Consider the following 19,123-nt stretch of genomic DNA (forward strand, 5'->3'; position numbering starts at 1 on the left):
ATTGCAAGAAAGAAATAATTCAAGTTTTTTAAAAGTCTTGACTAATGACTCAATTTTTACAAAGCAGAGAATAAGTTGTATGGTTTTTAATAATCTTTTAGACTTAGCATCTGAGTATTTTTTCAATTAAGAAACAACATTTTCAAGGAAAATTCAACTATGTCAGTAACTCCTAATGACTACTATACAATTAAACCAGATTAATGATTTGGTCTCTCTTTTCTAATAAATGACTTACAAAAGCTTAATTTCCTAGAATGTCACGTAAGACTATTTCCATGTATTTTTCTATTAATCAAACATTGAAAATCCAAATGTATGAGTGCATAGATAGCTGATGTTAAATTGGTTTTAAAATGAAGTACATTATTTCTCTGGTCCAAAAGCTATTACTGAATTCTACAGAGACGTCTGTGATTGTGTTTGTAAGCATAACTATAATGGTTTCTGAAATATGATTTAAAAATCAATATCTAAAAGAATTTTAAATGCATACTTGGACATTATTCATCCTAGAGTTTCTAGAAAAATCAAAGGCATACTCTTTCAAAATCAAAATTATATTTTCAATTCTGTCTGCATGATTTGATTGCATAGGAATAATACTTAGATTTAACCAATTTAGAGGAAGAACTATATGATGAAAGAATATTAAACTTGAGTAGCTTAGCCTTCATCTTCTATAGCTAGAACTTGGTGTCTTAGCAATATAAGTCTACCAGAAATATTGACTAACAAAGAAATTATTATAGTAAAAATGAACTATAAGTTTATTTTAACTTAATGTGCCTGAAGAAATACAGGAAAAAGAACTATTATGAATGAGTTCAATATTGTTGTTCCCTAATTATATAATACTTAGCTCATTTTGCTAAGGTATGTTTGCAGAAACAGAATGATGACTTAATATTGTACAGATTAAATCCATGAAGAACAATTGCTAAATAATAAAGCAAAAAATAAATATAAAAATTTTTTGTTGGCTGGGCGCAGTGGCTCACGCCTGTAATCCCAGCACTTTGCGGGGCTGAGGTGGGTGGATCACAAGGTCAGGAGTTCGAGACCAGCCTGGCCAAGATGGTGAAACTCCATCTCTACTAAAAATATAAAAATTAGCCGGGTGCGGTGGCAGGTGCCTGTAATGCTAGCTACTCGGGAGGCTGAGGCAGGAGAATTGCTTGAACCAGGGAGGCGGAGATTGCAGTGAGCCGAGATTGCGCCACTGCACTCCAGCCTGGGTGACAGCAAGACTCCGCCTCGAAAAAAAAATTTTTGTTGTTGTTTTAAAGTCCCTAGGAATTTTAGAATACATCCTAAATGAACAGCTATAAATATATTTTGCTTTAGATAAGGTTTTTCATGTTTCTTTTTAGGAAAATTAGTTTTTGAAAAAATAATTTATAATTATACATTACTTTAAGATTTTTAATTCATGCTCTGATATATAAGTAGATTATGATTAAATGAATTGACACATTAATCTGGTCCATGACATATCAGGCTATAGTTGATTCACCACTCATTACAGTTTCATCTTTAGTCTACGGTCAAATCTAAACCCAACTTTCTTCAGAGGGAAGAAGTATTGAGAATTGTATTTTTATATATTTATAATATTAAATGTTTAACATTTCCAAATTTCATTGAAATGATAAATTTTGTTGATTCTCTGGCACTTCAGAACTTACAATTTAATATTTTTAGGCATATTCTTGAAAATTATTTATAATTTGTTGTGTTTTAGTTTAGTTTTTATTTTATTTTTATTTTTTTTTTTGAGATGCAGTCTTGCTCTGTCACCCCGGTGGCACAGGCTGGAGTACAGAGGCTCCATCTCAACTTACTGCAACCTCCGCCCCCCAGGTTCAAGCAATTCTCATGTCTCAGCCTCTCGAGTAGCTGGAATTACAGGCATGCACCACAACATCCAGCTGATTTTTGTATTTCTAGTAGAGACAGGGTTTCACCATGTTGGCCACTCTGGTTTCAAACTCCTGACCTCAAGTGATCCGCCTGCCTCGGCCTCACTAAGTGCTAGGATTATAGGAGTGAGCCACCATGCCTGGCCTGTTTTGTTTTTAGAAACAAGGCTCCACTTTGTGGCTCAGGTTGAAGTGTAGTGGTGCAATCATAGTTCACTGCAGCCTCAAACACCTGGGCTCAAGCAATCTTCCCTCCTGCACCTCCCAAGTAGCTGGGACTACAGGTGTGTGCCACCATGCCTGGCTAATTTTTTTTTTTTTGGTAGAGACGGGGTCTCATTACGTTGCCAAGGCTTGTCTCAAACTCCTGGCCCAAGGCTCTGGGATTACAGGTGCTAGCCACTGTGCCTGACCTATTGTGGTTTTAGTAGGCATTTTTTCACGATCTCAAATCAGAAGCTTTAACTATAAAATACTTAGAGCCTCTTACTATAGAACTTCATAAGCGTTGATTAGAAAAGGCAATTACAGAAATACATCATTTAGAAATATATAGTGCACAGAAAAAAATGAAATACATAAATATATCACAAGGAATGTACAAGGTCTCATATCTGTATGCAAACCTGAAGCATAGGGAGCTACCTCGTTAGAGTAACTTTCCAAGAACTGTGAAGCCACTGCCAGACCACCACTGGCCCACTGGGCAGCAAAGGAGGGGCTGTGTGCAAGAGAGAAGCCAAGGACAATTCAGCCCAATGATGCTAAGAAGACCTGGACACACTTAACTACAAACTTTCAACCACTAAATCCCAACCGAGACGGGAATGCTCCCTCTTCTTGGCTGTCTATACCCCTCAAGCTGCATTTTATCCATCTGCCTTCAAAATGGCTGTTGAGGCCAGGTGCGGTGGCTCACTCCTGTAATCCCAGCACTTTGGGAGGCCAAGGTGGGCAAACCACCCGATGTCAGGAGTTTGAGACCAGCCTGGCCAATATGGCAAAACCCCATATCGAACTAAAAATACAAAAATTAGCCAGGCGTGGTGGTGGGCGCCTGTAATCCCAGCTACTCAGGAGACTGAGGCTGGAGAATGGCTTGAACTGAGGAGGCAGAGGTTGCAGTGAGCTGAGACTGCGCCACTGCACTCCAGCCTGGGCGACAAGAGCAAAATTCCATCTCAAAAAAATAAAAATAATGCTGTTGGCTGGGCGTGGTGGCTCACACCTGTAATCCCAGCATTTTGGGAGGCCGAGGCGGGTGGATCACGAGGTCAGGAGATCGAGACCATCCTGGCTAACACAGTGAAACCACATCTCCACTAAAAAATACAAAAAATTAGCCAGGCGTGGTGGTGGGCGCCTGCAGTTCCAGCTACTCAGGAGGCTGAGGCAGGAGAATGGCATGAACCTGGGAGGCACAGTGAACCGAGATTGTGCCACTGCACTCCAGTCTGAGTGACAGAGTGAGACTCCATCTCTAAATAAATAAATAAATAAATAAATAAATAAATAAATAAATAAGGCTGTTGAGTTAACCTGATTTCAGATCAATAAATTGTTAAGAAAGAAACATGCTGTTAGAGGTTTTTACACTGTGCGCACATATAGGGACAATGCTGCACTGATTTTCATCTCCACAGGCCTTTCCCTTGGGGCCAATTCCCTCATGAGCCCTCTAGGCTGCCTAGCCAACAAGTATACATGTAATTTTTCTCAGCAGAGCTCCAGAGTTTGGTCTATCTATTTTTAATGTTCCTGAGGATTAATTTATGACAGCTCTTGAAATTCAATGAGTCCCAGCTCTGAATCATGTTGAGGGCCGTGGGTGCAGAACACAAAGTTTCAGGAACCTACCTAGAGCTGGAAATGCTACAGTTGTGTTTTAGAATATAGCATATACATGGTTCTTTTGGCAGTCACATGTCTTTTAATCTAATGAAGGCAGAAAAGTGCTAGCTGGAAATAACTGAATCTGCAAAGCTAGCTAAGATGATTCAAATCTGACAGAAACACTTCACCCTGACCCCAAGCCTGTCCTGAGACAGCTTTGCATTTTATTGAATTAATCATTAATGTTGCAGCACCTCTAGTTTTATTCCATCATTAGAATGACATCATTTGGAAGAAGTAAAGAAGTTGCTATCAGATTAAGTGGACCAAGACAATCAACTGAAGTTTCTTAAAGGTGAAAAGATGGCAGAAATTCTTGTCCTTAGCTTGCCTACAAGATTTCCATTTGCCCACATACATACTATACATTATTTTCAGTACCCCCCACGCCCATCACTTTTCATATTCTCTACAGCAGGTTCTGTATTTTCATGGCAAATAAACTCACAGTTGTTCCACAAACTCGAATTTCCAGGAAAATCATATAAAACAGTAATAGAAAAAGGATAAAAAATTTATATCTTTTCAAATCATTCTTCTTACTTTGTATCTTCTAAAAAAGAGAAACATTTATTCATTCATTTATCCTCATATTGAAAGGAGGAGTAAGATGTGCTCCCTTTTGCAAGGAGCTCACAATTTATGAAAGTGGTTTTTAAAATGTGGGTTAGTAATCTCTTTTGGATTTCAATGAGAACCAAAACGCTTACTGGGAAAACGAACATACCCATATAAAACTTTGAATATAAATGTTTAGGGAGTTGATAACCACCTGTGGCCCATCTATACAGCCCATGTTATGAACTGAATGTTTATGTCCCCCTAAAATTTATATGTTGAAGTTCTCACCCCCAGTGCGATGGTATTTGGAGATGAGGGTTTTGGGAGGCAATTAGGGTTAGAGCAGATCATGAGGTTAGGCCTACATATCAACAGTGCTTGAAACCACAAAAAGAGAAATGACCAGATAATATATTTTCCTGTTGAAAGAACACTACCACCTCCTTGCCAAAGGAACCAAACCTGAGTCTGATCAAGTACCTGAATCCAGTTATGAATTTGCAGGCAATAATGAGGACAGAGATAATTGTTAAACTGAACAATGAGTATTATGCAGTCAACAACTGTGGGAAACTCTATTGGTCAAAAAGTGCCAGTTTTGCAATAGAAAAATTGTAAAGAAAGTAAAGGAATAGAAAAGGAATCTGTAGGCCAGGTGTGGTGGCTCATACCTGTAATCCCAGCACTTTGGGAGGCCGAAGCAGGCAGATCATGAGGTCAGGAAATCGAGACCATCCTGGCTAACATGGTGAAACCCCGTCTCTACTAAAAATAGAAGAAATTAGCCGGGCATGGTGGCACATGCCTACAGTCCCAGCTACTCGAGAGGCTGAGGCAGGAGAATCGCCTGAACCCGGGAGGCAGAGGTTGCAGTGAGTTGAGATCGTGCCACTGCACTCCAGCCTGGACAACAGAGCGAGACTCTGTCTCAAAAAAAAAAAAAGAAAAAAAAGAAAAGAAAAAGAATCTGTAGACTAAAAAAGACGTATCAAATTATAAAATGGGGAATATTCAGTGATAATATCTAAGGATGAAAATTTATTTAGGTGATAGAACTATAAACGTGAGGAAGTAATTATTAGAAGTCGGGCTAGTGGTTACTTAAGGCAGATATGAGGGAGCTGTGATTGCAACAGTGGGGGCTGGAAATGTTCCATTTCTTGATTAGTTGGCTGAGTGGTAGCTACAAGAATATTCTCTTATGTGATTTATTAAGCTACACATTTGTTTTGTATGTTTTTCTTTACCTTGTGAATTTGACTTTTGGTTTCTTTTGTTTTTTGAGAGAGGGTCTCACTCTGGTTATTGGCTGGTCACAATCATAGCTCATTGCAGCCCCAAACTCCTGGGTTCAAGCAATCCTCCCACCTCAGCCTCCTGAGTAGCTGGGACTACAAGCACACACCACCATGCCCAGCTAATTTTAAAAAATATTTGTGGAGACGTAGCATCACTATGTAGACCAGGCTGATGATCTTGAACTCCTGGCCTCAAGCAACGCTCTCCCCTTGATCTCGAAGCACTAAAATTACAGGCCTGAGCCACCACTGCCCAGCCTGAGGTTGATTTTTTAATTCAAGGGCAAGACTTGCACTTACCCCCACTAAATTATATTCATCTCCTGTCTCTAGATTCTTAAGACGCCTTTGGATTCTCCTGCTACCCAACATGATTGTTATTCTTCTTGGCTTAATGCTATCCACAAATTCAGGGGCAAAGTATCTTCATCAAAACAACGAATTAAAAAAAGAAGTTGACAACCCAAATTCTAGATCTTGATTTGGGTGGTGCTTGAACAGGTGTATATATTCATCAAAACTCACAAACTCTACACTGAAAATAGGTCCATGCCTCCCTCATGTTTGCTGGTTTGATTTGCTTTCCTTTCCTGACAGCAGGAGTCATTCATTGTGACTCATCCACAATCATGCAAACAACCAGCTGAAGATGAGGGAACCACTTGTTAGAAGGAACCTAAGGCTCTGCATGACCATTGGGGTACAGCTACTTACTGACTGGGAATGTTTACCTACAGCTTTTAGGTGAGAGAAAAACAAACTTCTTTCATTTTTAAGCCACAATATTGTCAGGGGTATTTGAAACAGCAGCATAGTCTATTACTCTAATAACTCAATTGCCTTCAGGAGCCAAGCAAGGAACAGAAATATACAAAGAGGCCAGGTGCGGTGGCTCATGCCTGTAATCCCAGCACTTTAGGAGGCCGAGGCAGGCAGATCACTTGAGGTCAGGAGTTCAAGACCAGTCTGGCCAACGTAGTGAAACTCTCATCTCTACTAATACAAAATTAGGTAGGCGTGGTGGCACTAGCCTATAATCCCAGCTACTTCAGAGGCTGAGGTGGGAGAATCACTTGAACCCAGGAGGCAGAGGTTGCAGTGAGCCGAGATCATGCCACCACACTCCAGCCTGGGCAACAGAGTGAGACTGTCTCAAAAAAAAAAAAAAAGAAATATATAAAGAGGGCCAGGCATGGTGGCTCACACCTGTAATCCCATATCCCAGCACTTCGGGAGGCCAAGCCAGGTGGATCACTTGAGGTCAGGAGTTCAAGAGCAGACTGGCCAACACGGTGAAACCTGGTCTCTATGGAGAATCACTTGAACCTGGGCGGCAGAGGTTGCAGTGAGCCGAGATCATGCCACTGCCCTCCAGCCTGGGCAACACAGTGAGACTTTGTCTCAAAATCAATAAATAAATAAAGTAACAAAGAGGCAGGAGTAAGACACTGAGAACTGTGGTGAGTCAGTACATACTGTCCTAAAAGCACTCAAAAAACTGTAATTTTTTAAAGCATTCTGTACTGAAAACAAAATGCAGAGTCAAATTCTACCTGATGGCTATAGTTTGCAAACCTAGGTTAATCAGGACAACTGGAGTAAGATTATTCTTCCAGCTACAAATTCATGTAATTTTCTTGTACGCATTTCTTCTCTTTGTATAGAAGTACTTCATAAGAGACCTAAGCAAATGACTTATTAAAGTACACGTTTTCTTGATTAGGATATAACCTAAGCTGCTATCACATGGAGACTTAAAAATGCAGTGGCTCAGATAAAATGCAGGCCTATTTCTCTTTAACATACAACATGTTGGGGGAGATAGGTGTTTTTTCTTCATGTGGCCATCCAGGGACTCCGGGACCCTTTAAGCTGTTGCTCCACCGTCCCCTGGGTATTGTTCTGACTACTTGGTTGATGTTAACTCACCACTTTCAGACTGCAGAACAAGGAAGGAGAAAGTGGAGGGGAGCAATCCAGGGACCAGACTGATGGCTCCTTCTTACACCCCATTAGCCAGAACCTAGTCATGTGGCCACACCCAGCCACAGTGGAGTGCAGAAAGTGGAGTCTCTATATAAGCCATCATGCTCCCAATTAAAACTCAGTGGCTGCTTTTAATAAAAAGATGGGGAGAATGTTTATTGGGGAACAATTAGCAGTCTCTGCCACATATTCACTAGTCTAATAAGTTTCTGGATGATCTGATGATATATTCTTCAACAATCTGCTGGATTCTTGGTCTTCACTTTTTATTAGGAGCAAACTTTGAATAACCCATTCTAGACCCTCACTCAGAATCATTGTCAGGTTCATCAGTCTTACTTTACAGAAATGAATGCTTTTTGCTTTAGAAAACTGGGGTTCACTTTTATTTTTTTCTATCTCCCTAGAGCACTCACCCCTCAGGATTCTTCAGAGATCAATACCTTGGTGACTTCCGTCTCAACCACTCCTGATGCCATGGAATATCATTCTTACAGGTCATGCGACAGAAAAATAAAAAAGTAAAGGAAAGAAATGAAACTATTTCAACTAGTCTAGTGAATAGGCAAAAACAAAGAGTGTTAGGAAATTTAAAAGGGTAATTAAAAAAAATTATTTTTTTTGAGATGGAGTTTTGCTCTTGTTGCCCAAGCTGGAGTGCAATGGCACGATCTGAGCTCACTGCAACCTCCACCTCCCTGGTTCAAACGATTCTTCTGCCACAGCCTCCCAAGTAGCTGGGATTACAGGCACCTGCCACCACACCCGGCTAATTTTTGTATTTTTAGTAGAGATGGGGGTTTCACCATATTGGCCAGGCTGGTCTCGAACTCCTGAGCTCAGGTGATCCACCTATTTGGGCCTCCCAAAGTGCTGAGATTACAGGCGTGAGCTACCACGCCTGGCCAAAATTCATTTTTGAGAGTTTAGCTACATCAAGACAAGGCTTCAAGTCATTTATTAAACAATGGATCATGATTTTTATGTCAATCTTCTTTACACACATGCATCCATAGGGTTTTGTTTTATTTTATTTTACCATCACTCAAGCTAACTAGAATTGCGAACATCAGCTTCTCTGAATAATCACTATGAAATCTTCCAAAAGAAAGGCAAGGGCTATAATCCTAGTCTAAATTTTTGGCAGTCCTCCCAATTAAGTGTCAAAACAATCACTGCCTTCGGGATAACGATTCTTTATTTTACTGAAGAGCCTTTTTAGTGGTTGATTCTGAATAATTATATATCATGCTTGACTTTCCTTGCATATAATATGAATTTTTTTTTTATTCTCTATGGTAACTGCTAAAATATTTCAAGCTGATTTCTTTTCTCCCTTAAGTACATATCTAGTTTTCTGGGGCAGGAGGAATCCGGAAATATACAAAGGCAGAGTTAGTATAGGAAGTTTAGGTTAAAAGAAACATACACAGTCATCCTTCAGTACATGCAGGGGATTGATTCCAGGACTCTCATGTATACCTGTGCATACTTTGTGGAAGGTAGATACGGAAAGGCAGCCCTCAGTATATGTGGGCTTAGCATCCCATGAATTCTGTATTTTTCAACATGTTTGGTTGAAAAAAATCTGTGCATATGTGGACACCTGCAGTTCAAACCCACCTTGTTCCAGGGTCAACTGTATTTCAAGCTTCATCTCTCAAAATCCCCTCCACATTTCAACCACATTGAGTCCATTTGCTTTTTCCTGAAACACATATACATTGTTACATCCTGTGACTTTCATGGTGCCCTTTATTCAACAGGGAATGTCTGTCTTCCCCTTTCATTCTCAGACTATTGATCCTCATTCAACCTTTATTGTCAGCTCCAAATCCACCTCCAGCACGATGTTTTCCCTACTCATCCACAACATAATCAAGTGTTTCTGTTTCAGCTGGCAAATAGCTGCCCACTAACTTTTCAAAGAGAGTGTATGCAAGTGAAATTTTTTTATTTTTAAAAAACTTCATAGTTTTTACATTTATACTACACCCAAAATTATTCTTTTTCATCAGACTACCACTTCTGTGGTCGCTATCTACTGGTATCATTCCTTTCCTGAAATTTAGCCATAAGGTAAATCGATTGTCCTAGAATAGCAAGAAACCCCAAGCTAGCTGATTGAAAATACTAGGGTCTAGCAGACAGCTCAGCAGGAAAGCATTTCGGTTTCTCTCCAGTCCTATCCTTGATTGGCTTTGTACCCATAGAAACAGGTCCCATAAGCATCCTAAGGGACATTAGATCACTGTCTCTGTGACTCTGCCCAGCCACCTGGGAAAGGAGGAAGCCTTCTAGAGAAGTCTGCAAAGCCATGGATGGGGGTAGAGCTGATGGATGACAACCAGCTAAGCTGACCTAGCAACACACTTTCTACTTCTCCGGGACTGTTTTCCCCATGCTATCATATATGACCCAATTAGGTCTGTGCTTTTGCTCAAATTATTTGCTTCTCAATGTATTTAGAAAATTATAATGTTCATTTGCTTTTGCTTCTATCAGTAAAGAATACTTACTCATTTAGAGCTCTGTTTGGTTGGTGCTGATCATATTTGATAACATTCACAAAATGACTTGTTTATATTCATTTTCTCATTTCTTCCAACCCGTAATAACTCCTTGGGGAGGGACAACATCTGCTCCTTCGAGATGAATAGCTTCAGCCTTCCGGATGGTTTCTCCAGGCTTCAGACTCCAGGGAGATCAGCACTCCCCAGTTCTTTTGGATTCCCCAGATTTCTGCACAGAAGTTTATGGAAAACAGAATTGTAATGCTGAGGTGTTGATTAGCTATCAGAAACCTGTGAAAGAGAAGAAAAATGAGCCTAAGATATTGAAAAAGAAAAAGAAACAAGGAAGATTTACAAAAGATTTCAAAGACCTTTAAAATCAATAGTAAATTACCTCCTCAGGGATTAAAAATTCTATAATGAATATTAAATTTCTTCTGCTCCCAAGTGTTTAGTGTCTTTACTGTTAAAATATTAATATTGTGTTTTCCTGGAATGAGACTAACTTTTAAATTCCAGGCATTTAGATTTAGAATTCAATACACAGCTTATTAAAGTGTGGGAAGTGTTAATGTAATTCTCTAATGTTCTTATAACTATGTCCCAAAGCCCTAGAGTACATATGCTATATGGGCCAATTAATTTCCACATTTCATAATGCATGTCATCACCATAGGCAATTAGAACTAAAAAAAATGATTCTCTTTCTGATGCTAACATGACATTGGACATTTAACAAACATTCATTGAGGGCCTACTGAGAATGGAAAGAGGTTAGGGAGGGGGGTAAGGATAGGGATGAGAATGCAAGTAAGGGGAGCGGAAGCAAGGAAATGACCAAAACACGGTACAGGTTGAGTACCCCTTATCTGAAATGCTTGGGACAAAACGTGTTCAGGGTTTTGGATTTCTTCGGATTTCAGAGTATTTGCGTATACATGAGATATCTTGGGGATGGGACCCAAATATAAACACAAAATTTGTTTATGTTTCATATTAGACCTATACACACAGTCTGAAAGTAATTTTGTACAATTTTTTTTTTTTTTTTGAGACTGAGTCTTGCTCTGTCACTCAGGCTGGAGTGCAGTGGCACAGTCTCGACTCACTGCAATCTCCACCTCCTGGGTTCAAGCGACTCTTGTGCCTCGGCCTCCTGAGTAGCTGAGACTACAGGTGCATGCCACCATATCCGGTTAATTTTTGTATTTTTAATAGAGGCGAGATTTCACCATGTTAGCCAGGCTGGTCTCGAACTCCTGGCCTCAAGTGATCCGCCCACCTCAGCCTCCCAAAGTGCTGGGATTACAGGCGTGAACCACTGCATCCAGCCAATTTTGTACAATATTTTTAGGAATTTTGTGCATAAAACAAAGTTTGTGTACATTGAACCATCAGAAAGTAAAGCTGTCACTGTCTCAGCCACCATGGACAGTCTGTGGTTGTTTGGGATCACCATCATTCCTGACTTTTTATTTATATGCCACTGATAAGCAATCATTTTCTTACACTTATTCACACATAAGTACTTAACAGAAAAAAAAGATTTACCATTATTACGGTTAGAAAAAATGTGTTCAGTGTAACCAAGCAGCACAGGAGCATCATCAGAATACCTGTATCAGCTGTTAAACCAGCAGCAACAGACCTGGTGTGGTGGCTTGTGCCTGTAATCCCAGCACTTTGGGAGGCTGAGGCAGGTGGACCACTTGAGATCAGGAGTTTGAGACTCGCCTGGCCAACTTGGTGAAACCCCATCTCTACTAAAAATACAAACATTAGCTGGGCATGGTAGCATGCTCCTGTAATCCCAGCTATTCAGAAGGCTGAGGCAGGAGAATAGCTTGAACCTGGAAGGGAAGGCAGAGGTTGGCTGCAGTGAGCCAAGATTGTGCCACTGCACTCCAGCCTGGTGACAGAGCAAGACCCTGTCTCAAACAAAAAAGAAAAGAAAAAAAAAGCAACAACAGATAACAGTAGGCTTTTGGTCTCCGCATATGATGCTGTATTTTGATTTAAAGGTTACTAAACATTATATTTTACTCTTTTAAATGAGAAGAAACATCAGAAGTAGTTGAGGGACAAGGAAGTGGGTCTTCTAGGGATAAGGAGATATTTGACTGGGTGGCTTTTTTTTTTTTTTTTTTGAGACAGAGTCTTGCTCTGTCGCCTAGGCTGGAGTACAGTGGCGTGATCTCGGCTGACTGCAACATCCACCTCCTGGGTTCAAGCAATTCTCCTGCCTCAGCCTCCCGAGTAGCTGGGATTACAGGCACCCGCCACCATGCCCAGCTAATTTTTGTATTTTCAGTAGAGACACGGTTTCACCTTGTTGGCCAGGATGGTACTGATCTCTTGACCTCGTGATCTGCCCGCCTTGGCCTCCCAAAGTACTAGGATTACAGGCGTGAGCCACCGCGCCCAGCCTCTGCTGGGTGGCGTTTTAAAATGTTTCCTCCGGAGTCATCTGCCTCATTAGCATTGGTTTTTGTCCTAGAAGTCTCTCTCTGATGTTATAAGTGGCATGATTTCTTGCTTTGTTATGAGTGCACCCTGCTCTAGTCCTTCAACAAATAAGCCCATCACACATTTTCACCATGTCATCTAGAGGCGTGAGCCACTGTGCCTGGCCCTGCGTCTTTAGTCACTGTGTTCCAAGCCTTGGAAACAGCATATACAGCATCATTCATGCCAAACTCCTTTTAAAAACCTTCTACACTCACGCCTCTGTTCAATGCTGCTAGTATGCTTTCCAAGAAAGTGTTCTTATAATTACTCTTCATTTGATATTTGGTCACATAGCTGAATTAATGAAGTCACATTTTTGGGGAAAGTATATGGCATAAATGATATTTTTTATGAGAATTTCAGCAGGAGAATGAGCAGGACAGTGGTCAAGGAATAACAATATCTTGCAGTAGTCATTCAGCCCAGCTTTTCTGCAGTGAGCACTAACCAACCATTGGTACAAAATGTTTGTGATACTAGTCAGAAAAGACGTCCCTGGCGATCCATGCCTTTTTGTTAGCATAATAATGGACTAGTAAGAAATTCATTTCTTGAAAACAGCCAAGGATGCAGGCTTTTGCCTATCACAGCAAGTTTACCCTTATGCGTGCTGGCTGCATTAGCACATCCCTGCAGTTATTCCGTCCTTGGCATCCTTAATTCCTGTAGGGGCTGTCTCATCAGTTGCAGTCAGTGTCTTTCTGGGGCAATAATACTAAAGCAGTGATGTTTCATCAGCATTATAGACTTGTTTTGACGTCAGATTTTAATCAGCCATGACCTTGGCAAACTTGTCAATGAATTTCTCTGCTGGGGAGAATCGCTTGAACCTGGGAGACAGAGGTTTCACTGAGCCAAGATCTCGCCATTGCACTCAAGCCTGGGTGACAAGAGCTAGACTCTCTCTCAAAAAAAAAAAAAAAAAAATTTCTCTGCTGCCTCATGATCAGCAGATGCTTTATTACAACTAAAATCTTTAACAATTTAATGCTGTGTTTTTTTCTTAAATTTCTTCAGACTGTTGAATATCACAGTTCCCTTCAGTTTTCAGTTCATCATGAATAATTCTTTTCTTGTTTCATGATCAGTATACCATTAAGTGGCATGTGTTCACTGCAAAGCTGACACATCCACTCTTTCAATACATGATCAAAATCTGCATTTTTAGCTTTATGCAATGTTTTCACATTTTTCATTAACTTCTATTCATCACTTTCAGCATAGAACCTCAACAGCCTTCTGATTCTTCAGGTCATATATGATGGTCATTCCTATCCCATTCTCTTCCGTAAGATGTTTCACACACCCTGTCCAGTTTCTCCAACAACTAAAATTTCTGTGCTATAGATTAACATAAATGCTTCCTCTATTTCTTATCATTGTTACCCACGGGGTATCTCCAGGCCCTTTTGACATTTTAAATAATATTTTTATACCATGGAGCAGAAAATAAGCAAACAAACAAACAAAAAACACAGTGAGCAATGCACTTGACCCAGTGTGGGGCATCGTGCGGAACCTGCCATTGAAGAGTCCAGCCTGCACATGTGCCATTTTATTATCCTATGTGGGCATGCCTGCGTAGGGAAATCTGTGTGTGCATGAAAAAAAATCATAGCTGATGGGGGCTGCAGGGGTCTTCTTTCTAAGTAAACTGTGTGTTGTATACCTGTGTCTTGACTGTAACCCATCACATAGGGTCAGGAATGGAATCTTCCACTTATGCCATCAGGTCAGCACTCAAAAACATTCAGATTTTGGAGCATCTCAGATTTTGGATTTTTTGATTAGGAATGCTCAACCTGTACCTACGTTCAAAAGATGTTTATAATCCCATGAGGGATGGAAGGATGAATGGATGTAAAGGAAGGTGCCCTCAGTATGCTGACATTTGTATAGTGACAATAGAAATAGGCAGCCTCCTGTTTTTACATTGTAGAGTCACTTTTTATGAAACCTGGAATCCAGGGCTTTGTTGAACAGACTCAATTGAAGAGCTAAGACTAGTAGCTAAGTTTTTTTCCTAGGGCTTGTAATGTTTCTAGCTCCCAATCAAAACACAGAAAGACTCCAAGTGAAAAAACAGGTTTCACTTGCTACTGCTTAGAGAGCTTTTTGAGCTCAAAAGTTCTTTGCACTTATAAGGAAGCTTTACAACTTGAAAGGTTGACAATATTGAGAATATAGGATCCAAGGTCAGTAGATGGAGTTTCATCCAACCTCTGTCACTTAAAAGACATAAAGCCTTGAGCATATCCCCTTCACCCCTCTGAGCTTCAAAGGAGGCAATGCACAAAAACCGTTTATACATACCATAAAGGTAGAAACAAAAGTCAGTTGGTGTTACCATTGTTTGCTTATATGATGATGATTGAGACCATTCACCAAAATCACACACTACACCAGGGATAGAAATGACCCAGAAGGAATAGAAAATTTACTTCCTAATTAGCCTGTGCCTCTTTAACTGAGCTCTAGTCCACAGTTCTACTCTGTCCTGTAACTGTCCAGCTTCACTTCCTGTCACACCTCTCACACTCAGCCACTTTGGCCACTGCTGAAACATTACACATCCTTCAGCCCCTTTATGATTGTCTTAGCGCCTTAAACCTACACTTCGTTTACCTCCCTAGAGTGACACCTTATTATATTATAAACTGTCCCCTCAGTAGACTGGGAACTCCTTGATGACAGAGATCATGCATTATTTATCTTTGTACCCATGTCAGAGTAACTTGATAAACATGGATGTGGATTGCTGAATGAATGGATGGATGCTAGTACATAAGTCATAATTTCTGCCCACAAAGAAAGAATTGTGACGTACTCCAAAATACGTGCTTATGTGGATTTCCCCACACCACTATCACTCTGGATACTTTTTTTTTTTTTGAAACAGTGTCTCTCTCTGTCACCCAGGCTACAGTGCAGTGGTACCATCATAGTTCACTGCAGCCTCAACCACCCGGGCTCAAGCGTTAATACAGTTTTATTTTATTTTATTTTATTTTCACGACGGAGTCTTGCTCTGTCACCCAGGCTGGAGTGCAGTGGCACAATCTCGGCTCACTGCAACCATCGCCTTCTGGGTTCAAGCAATTCTCCTGCCTCAGCCACGCGAGTAGCTGGGATTACAGGCACGCACCACCATGCCCGGCTAATTTTTGTATTTTTAGTAGAGACGGGGTTTTAGCATGTTGGCTAGGCTGGTCTCAAACTCCTGACCTCGTGATCCACCTGCCTCCGCCTCCCAAAGTGCTGGGATTATAGGCATGAGCCCCATGCCCAGCCAATACATTTTTACATATCAGAATTATTGAGATACTATTCACATTCCATAAAGTTCAGCCCTTTAAAATGTACAATTCAGTGGTTTTCAGAATATTCAGAGTTGTGCATCCATTCCCACTATCAAATTGCAGAACATTCTCATCACCCTAAGAGAGTCCCATCCATTAGCAATCACTCCCCAGCCCCCTCACCCTAGCAACCACCAATCTACTTTCTATCTCTATATTTTTAATTGATTGCTTGCTATACAGTATACATAGCATTACATATGAGAATGCAACTCTTCTCTGGACAGAAAAGAAATAAACGCTGAGGCAGCTTTGATTTAGCATCGAAATACAGAATCAATCTGTAACCAGCTCTATGACCTCGGACAACTTGTTTAACTGGATTTAGTTTCTTCATAAGATAAAGAAGTCTAGAGGTGTGTAAGGACACCTTCAGGTTAAAGAACAAGCAAAAACAAAAAAGCCTTGGTGACAATTCCAGTGCTCCACCCTAGACAGCCTTTCCTGGGCTTCCGTGAGAAACGAATTTATACAAATAAGATTTCACACCACAGGTGCCGCGGCCACTGCCCTCCCCGCGCACCTCTAGAGATGTTTTCTCTTTTTCTTTTCTTTCTGGCCGTCTATTTATCTCTGGGCTGGCAAGGAGAGGGAGAACTGCAGCGCCCAGGAGCGGAGGCCGAGCACGCCGGTGCCCGCAGGAAGCCTCGCCCAGCGCGGACCGCACCCTCCCGCGACGCCCCCGGAGAGGCAGCCAGTCTCTGTGCCGCCGGCAGCGCGCGCCCCCGGCGTGGGAGGAGCGCGGCAAGCAGGGGCGGGGCCAGCGACTCCCGCAGCCAATCGGGGCGGCGGCGCGTCCTTGGGGGTCCGCGGCTCGCCGGGCGCGCACGGGGCGGGGCTTTGCTTGACCGTGGCGGTCGCCGGGCAGCCGAGCCCGGGCGCAGCGAGCGCAGCGCAGCGCGGGGAGCGCAGGCGGTGGCGGCACCAGGTCCCCGAGGCTCCAGAGCTTGGCGCCGCGAAGTAGCCTCCGGCGGTGGCAACTACAGCGGCGGCGCCGGGGCGATGCTGTGGGTCTCGTTGGGCGCCAGTGTCCTGGCCTCTTCCTCAGGTACCCAGCCCCGCTCCCCCCTCGCCCCGGGGAACCGCAGCGCCCGGGAGGTAGCTTTGTGAGGCTGTGGGCTCCGCTGCCGGGGAGGTGGGCCGGGGAGCGGGTGGGTGGGGCCGGGCGGGGCTGTGCGGTCGGGGCCGCCTTCCCTCGGAGGAAGAGGGTGGGGACCGAGGGAAGCGGGCGGGGGTGGGAGCGCTGTCTCCGGGCCGCCGCTGGTGGCATCCCCGGGCTCCGTCCTCCTCCTTCCTCCATGTGGGTTGAAAGAGGTTTTGTTCCAAGAGAAAGTTTGATGCCCAGACTTGAGGAGCCAGACTCGGGGGTCCCTGAGGTCCGCGCCTTTAAAGAGGCAGCTCACCCTGCCGTGTGAGCCCGTGCCGTGCGTGTGGGCACGTGGGAACCCGTACCCGAGCAGCATTCCTGACACGGGAACTTCTTTGAGAAAATTCCTCTGTGGGAATCCCCCTTGGGGAGGGGGCTTTGTGGAGATGGCACCCAGAGCCCGCACAATGTGGATTTTGCTTGAAAACAGTGCAGCAGGTGGTCAATGGCCCCTTGTTATCTCCCCGTAGAATGGACTCGACCAAGATCTATGCTCTAAGAGCTTCAAAAATTTAAATCTACCTTGCCGTCTAATTAAATATCCCCAAACACTAGTGTGTCCAAGGTGCCAATAATTACTCTGCCAATTCTTAATGTTTTCTTATTGCCCATACTTTCGCTTGGCTTTTGCAGTTTTGGAAAGGGTGCTGTGGGGCATACCAGAGTGGGTAGAAGTTATGGCTCACCTCTCAGGGTGATAGCCCAGTGCAAAAAAAATACAGAACACATGCCTGTCCACTCGAAGATAGGAGAAAGTTTCAGCCTTCAAAGCAAGATAGATTAGGTGGGGGTTATTTGCTTTACAAAACTTCCTCCAATGCAGAGAAGTGATGCTTAGAGTTAAAATTGAGTTTTACACAAGATTGTAGGAACACATCTATCATAAAGCTGCTCAGAGTAGAGGTAGTGACAGGTAGAGGTAGATATCGCATAGTCTTGCCATTAAGCAAATCTCAAAAAATGCATGTTAAATTCTGCATCATTCTCACTGATCACACGTGGATGCTCACATTTACATGTTTCCTTTCTTATCAAGACGTATTCCTACCATAAGACAACTTCATAATTCCCTCAAAACACCTTAGCCAAGGCCATTTTATGGTCCATATAATTTACCCCCATGCTAAAAAACGTATCTGCAAAAACATTTACATTTAAGGGAATTTCTCTAGTGGTGACACAGTAGTGTCCATACATTGAGCATATTTTATTCACCAGACACATTACTAGGTGTGGACATATATTAATACTTTAATTCTTGCAATCACTCTAAGGAGGTATTATTATTAGTTTCCCTATTTTTGAATTTAAAGAGTTCAGGTAATTTTGCCAAGATTATTGGGCAAGTAAGTGATAGAGGCAGGATTTGAACCTGGATCTGTTTGACTCCCTGCCCATGCTCTATGCTATCTCCCAGTTCTTCTTGAGAGTTGCCCTTATTGTAATGCAGTGGCAACATATGCTATCTCTACTGGCCTGGTGCATCAGACCCCTTTACAGAGTGTTTTCTCCCACTGGGAACCCCTACTGTGTACACGTATACTGAAAGGCAACACTGGCGGTCTGCAGACTCTCCCCATCCCATCCCTAGCATATAAATCAGATGGACATATCCAAACATGTAAACCCACCTCATTCTTTCAGATAATTTGGCCCCAGAAGACAGGTAACCAAGTGTTTCCCTTACTGGCACTTAAAGAGCAGTCTCTACCCTCTCAACCATCCAAGTCTATTTTAGCTCTGCATATGGAAGTACAGCCCATCAGTTGGCAACAACACATCCCCTGCAGCGTTCACACTGGCACACTCGTTCTCTTGTACCAACTGTCAGAGAATTTCTGACCCGGGCCAGGCTACCTAAAAGGAAAGACTGAAATGAAGTCGCTGGGGAAAGTAGTATTAGTTCCAGGGAATCCCTGAATTCTCCATGCAGGGC

The 19,123-nt window shown here is 42.3% G+C and overlaps 1 protein-coding gene and 1 long non-coding RNA gene across 3 annotated transcripts in view; one reads left to right on the forward strand and one right to left on the reverse strand.

Annotated features, from left to right (window-relative positions):
- LOC129463604 (uncharacterized) overlaps positions 1-16,748 on the reverse strand; it is a 33,468-nt gene extending 16,720 nt beyond the window's left edge. For both annotated transcript variants that reach the window (XR_008651237.2, XR_008651236.2), the window contains exons 1-3: positions 16,564-16,748; positions 10,180-10,464; positions 9,284-9,368 (exon numbers count right to left, since the gene is read on the reverse strand). This is a non-coding gene — a long non-coding RNA (uncharacterized lncRNA). The remainder of the gene's footprint in view (positions 1-9,283; positions 9,369-10,179; positions 10,465-16,563) is intronic.
- Positions 16,749-16,889: 141 nt separating this feature from the next.
- Positions 16,890-19,123, forward strand: part of FRY (FRY microtubule binding protein) — a 453,339-nt gene continuing 451,105 nt past the window's right edge. Inside the window, exon 1 of the mRNA XM_063619275.1 lies at positions 16,890-17,088. The gene's annotated coding sequence lies outside the window, so the exon portion shown is untranslated. The remainder of the gene's footprint in view (positions 17,089-19,123) is intronic.

Source organism: Symphalangus syndactylus, chromosome 15 (assembly GCF_028878055.3).
Source record: "Symphalangus syndactylus isolate Jambi chromosome 15, NHGRI_mSymSyn1-v2.1_pri, whole genome shotgun sequence".
Taxonomy (NCBI): domain Eukaryota; kingdom Metazoa; phylum Chordata; class Mammalia; order Primates; family Hylobatidae; genus Symphalangus; species Symphalangus syndactylus.